This window comes from Dipodomys merriami, unplaced genomic scaffold, assembly GCF_024711535.1.
Source record: "Dipodomys merriami isolate MVZ:Mamm:240054 unplaced genomic scaffold, mDipMer1.0.p SCAF_6, whole genome shotgun sequence".
Lineage (NCBI taxonomy): Eukaryota > Metazoa > Chordata > Mammalia > Rodentia > Heteromyidae > Dipodomys > Dipodomys merriami.
In genome coordinates this window covers 8859451-8864475 of record NW_027206179.1, presented here as the reverse complement: position 1 = coordinate 8864475, position 5025 = coordinate 8859451, and positions in this window count along the sequence as shown.

The following is a 5025-nucleotide window of genomic DNA, read 5'->3' as shown; positions in this document are numbered from 1 at the left end:
GTGTGCTTGGTGCTTCATGGTAGAGAAGCATCTAGTGCCAGACAAGGACCTGACCAGGAAGGGAAGTTGGTGAAGAAGGAGTGTGAAAATCAAATAGAACATTCCTGAAGCATCTCCCAGAAGTCCAAAAAGTGAAGCCCATATATTAAGCATGTATCCTCATTTATATTTTAAAATATGTATGTGTGCCTTTTTATTGATGGAGATTTACACTATAGTTCCATTTTCATCAAAGCCTCTGCTGAGTCCCCTGAAGTAATATGCAATACTCTTCCCTGAGGCTCTACATCTGTGGCCTTCATCCAAGAGAAAAATATGAGTTGGAAAATATGTTTGTGGATTTGCCTTATTCACTCCAGGTGCTATGATTTTATCCAAGACTACAGATAATCAGGCCCCAGAGATGGAGTTATCTTGGAAAATTGTTGGTGTATCGTCAGTGTCATGAAACTATTTCCATGAAAGCCATTTGGGGTGGTGCAACTTATCGCTTCAGAGGTTTCCATGTCCTGTGAATGGTGAAAAGTCCACACAAAGTCTATGCCTATGAGATATCAACTAAAGTTCTGAGACATCTTTAAGTATCTTTTGTAGGGCTAGTTTGGTGTAGATATATTATTTGAGTTTTTCTTTGCTATGGAAGGTTTTTATTTGACCATCAGTTATGAAGGAGAGTTTAACTGGGTACAGTATTCTTGGATGATAGTTGTTTGTCTTTAGGGCATGGCATACATCATTCCAGGCTCTTCTTGCTTTGATTGTCTCTGCTGAGAAATCTGAGGTGATTCTAATTGGTTTCCCTATATAGGTGATTGATCTTTCTCCTTCACAGCTTTAAAGATCTTTTCCTTGGACTGAATTGATCCTGTGGGGATTAAAATGTGACAATGGGATGTCTTGTTCTGGTCTGGTCTATTTGGGGTTCTAAAACCTTCTTGTATCTGAATAGGCCTATCTTTTTGCATATTTGGGAAGTTCTCTGCTAGGATCCTGTTAAAAAATTTTGCTAGACCATTAAGTTCTGTCTTTAGGTGCTCCGCTACACCCATTATCCTCAGATGAGGCCTTCTGATGGTGTCTCCAAATGTTGAATAGATCTGTCATATTTCTTGGATTTGTCTTGGATTGTTGTATGTTCTTTCTCTATAATATCTAGGCTGTCTTCAATCCCCGAGATTCAATCTTCTTCATGGTCTAACCTACTGTCAAGATTTTCTACTTTGCTTTAATCTCTTTCCTTCTAATTGGTCGGCTTTGATGCCTTCCAATTCCTTGTTGGAGCTTTGTTTTAGATCTTGTATGAACTTCTTTACTTCCTTAATTTGGTGTTCAGTGTTTACGCAGAGGATTCCACACACAATGTCCATTACAGCCACAGATACTGGCATTTTTTAATAAGAATTCCACGTGCAAAGGCCTCCAGAAATGCAGACATTTACTCATGCCTTGGGAAGCAATGATGTTGTTGAAACAAGCAATTACATGTCAATAACTCATGGTCAATGATGAAATTGAGTTCCACTTTTGCATTCTGAAGTTTACCTTCATACATGATGCACTGGGTTGAGAACATCTGGTAGTAGAGGGAATTCTTCTGTATCACAAACATAAATCAATATCAAAAGAAACTCTATGTTTTATACTTGTCACCATATGTTAAACCCAAATTCCATGCAGAGACTTCAGTGGTACTGGAGAATAGTGATTCTTCAAGGAAGTGAACATACTCTACACTGTGCTGCAGTGTTGGATATGTATTTTGGTACACTTGTTCACATTCGCTGGGTATCAGAAAATGTAGGAGGAGGACTGGGAAGGTGACTCAGTGGTAGAGTTCTTGCCTTGCATGTGTGATGCACTGGGTTCCATTCCTTTCTTCATGACTGGCATCCATTCACTTGTTTCAACACAACAATCCATCCATCCACCGTCTTCATTCCTTCATTGAAGGGAAAAGAGGGTTGGGTATGAAATTTCAACTAAGAAGAAAATAGAAAGGAAAACATAATATTTTGCAAATGCTCTAAAATTAAATATTCTCCCAACAAATTCACAACAAAAAATGAGGATTCAGTATTTTACACAATTATATAAATTTGTATCTAAGAATGACATTGTAAAATAAATAACAAAGATACAAAAATCTCAATAGAATCTGGTATTTTGAGGATATTTTGATTACCATTTGAGAGAGTTGCAACATTGTCATTTGTTCAAGAGCAAGCCCTCCAAGAAAGATCATGCACAAAATATTTTGCCTACATATTGCTATTTTTCAACTAAAATTTTAATTAATAGAAATCAATAGTCAGTTTCATTGTCATTTATTTACTAGAAGTGTAAATGTGAGAAGAGTTTTGAAGTCTTCCTGAGCAAGAAAACCCATGAGACTCTTATTTCCAATTAAAGATGCAAAAGCTAGAAATTGAGGTGTGGTTCAAGGGAAAAAGGATGAAAATCCTAGGGAGAGTCTAGGCCTTATGTTGAAGCATGCCTTAATACATTTAATTAATTTCAGAAGACACATGTAGTGAACATTGGAGCAGAAAAGAAATGAGTGTAATTGTGCCTATATGTCTGTAGAAATAATATAGAACACACACTAAGTCACCTGATTTGAAAAAATAAGTAATGATTTTCTTATCATATTAAGCATTTTGACATGCAACACAAAAAAAATGTTCATGTTTCAACAGATTTTAAGAAGTGGTAACATTCCAAGAAATAATCTTTTGTACACTTAGTGCACAAATTTCTATGTACCAAGTTAAGAAAGTGTGATTAACAGCGATAAATCAAAAGGTTATATCTAGCCATGGTTGAACAAACTATGATGCATTACAGACTTTCATCTTAAGAGAAGAGTCAAAAAATCTTCTACATTGTAATCTTAATCTGAAGAGCTTTTTGTGTAGTGTATATAAGACATTTCTAGCACAAAATGAGGGAAGCAGGGTGAACGGGAAAAGGAACTGAAAGAAGGAGTGGAGAGTTGCAAAGAGAGAAACAGAGACAGATACATGGATAAAGGTCCCACAAAAGAGACTCAAGATTATTGAAAAAAGGAAAGGTGTGAGTATAAATATACAAGCATTGAACTAAATAGTCTCTAAGATCATGTTCAAAGGTGAAACTTTTTTGCGAGGGGGTCGGGGGTCCGGTTGTGGGGCCTGAACTCAGCCTGCGCACTGTCCCTCAGCTCTTCAGCTCCAGGCTAGCACTCTACCACTTGAGCCACAGTGCCACTTCTGGCTTTTTTTGCTTATGTGGTGCTGAGGAATCAAACCCAGGGCCTCACGCACACAAAGCAAGCGCTCTACCACTGTGGCACCTTCCCAGCCCCTCAAAGGTGAAACTTTGTGTAGAGAAAAACATAATTGAAATGGATTTGAGGACTATGCAAGAAGGTGGCTCAAGTGGTAGAGTGCTAGCCTTGAGCTGAAGAGCTGAGGGACAGCGCCCAGGCCCAGAGTTCAGGCCCCACGACCGGACTCCCCCCCCAAAAGATAGGAAGTTAGTATATTTGAAAATTTAGAAAAAATGATTAAGAAAGACAGCAGTGAAAAGAAACTGAGAAGAAACAGTAATATGATTAATTGTATATTATGTAGGAGGAAGCAAAATTATACAAGAAAAATGCATATTCAAATAGTTACCACCACTATGTGTAATTAACACTACTAGAAAAATGAGCAATACATCCTGATTCATTAAAGTAAGAATTCCACAGTACATACTACTATAACAGTGGAAAATTAATATAGAGTTAGATAGAATCTAAATACTAAGCGCCCATATGAGAAAGTAATTAAGAAATCTAATTTCTCCTATTATGTCTTTTATCTCTGATGCCATGCAGAGAATTTCTATTGGACATTAACAAGATGATGTAACACATTGGAGCAAATATACAACTAAGGAGCCCTGCACCAGAGGCCAAGATGGAGAAGACCTCCACAGCCACCATAACTTTCTCCTTGGCACTGTGGTAGACAGGCAAGAAGTTGAGTCACACACTGCAGAACAGCAGCATGCTGTCAGGAACTTGGCTTCATTGAAGGTGTCAAGCAGGTTCCTGGCCAAAAAAACCACTGTGAAGCTGACCAGGGCCAGGGAGCCCAGGTATCCCAGGATACAGTAGAAGGCAGTGAAGGAGCCCTTGTTGCACAGAATGATGATGTGGCCATGTTCTGGGTGTGCATCTGTGTCAATGAAGGGAGGAGAGGTTCCCAACCAGAGTCCACAAGACAGTCAGCTAGATGAAAGTGCAGATGGGGATGATGAATTTAGTAGCCCCTGATTCCAGCTGCCACCTCATTCTTTTCCCTAGAGAAGTGACCTTGAAGGCCAGAACCACAGTCATCATTTTGGCCAGCACTGTGGAAAGAGCCACAGTGAATACAACCCCAAACATGATCTGCTGTAAGATGCAGGTGACTGTGTTGGGACGGCCAATAAAGAGCAAAGAACAGAGGAAACAGAAGATGAGGGAGATGAGCAAGATGTAGTTGAGAGTCTGATTATTGGCCTTGACAATGGCAGTGTCTCTGTTTTTCTCATATATCCCAAGTTCAGCAGCAGTTAGCATAGAGAAACAGAGAGCCATCCAGGACAGAGTCATGCCCAAGGAATCTCCAAAGGCCAGGAAACTTGCATCTCTCAGGAGGCACTGATGTTTCTCTGTGTTGGCATACTGAAGTTCTGGACATTTCACACACTGCCCCAAATCTGGTGAGAAGTGTATACTCCCCTGAGTTCTTGTTATGAACTTCTGTTTCTTCAAAGACTTTAGGAAACGGAGGAAATTGCTATCATAAAGTATTTTTGTTCTTTTTTTTTTTGTTTTGGGTCCGGTCTTGGGGCTTGAACTCTGGGCCTGGGTGCTGTCCCTCAGCTCTTCAGCTCAAGGCTAGAGCTCTACCACTTGAGCCACAGCGCCACTTTTGGCTTTTTTCTTTTTCCTTATGTGGTGCTGAGGAATGTACCCAGGGCCTCATGCATGCAAGGCAAGCGCTCTACCACTAA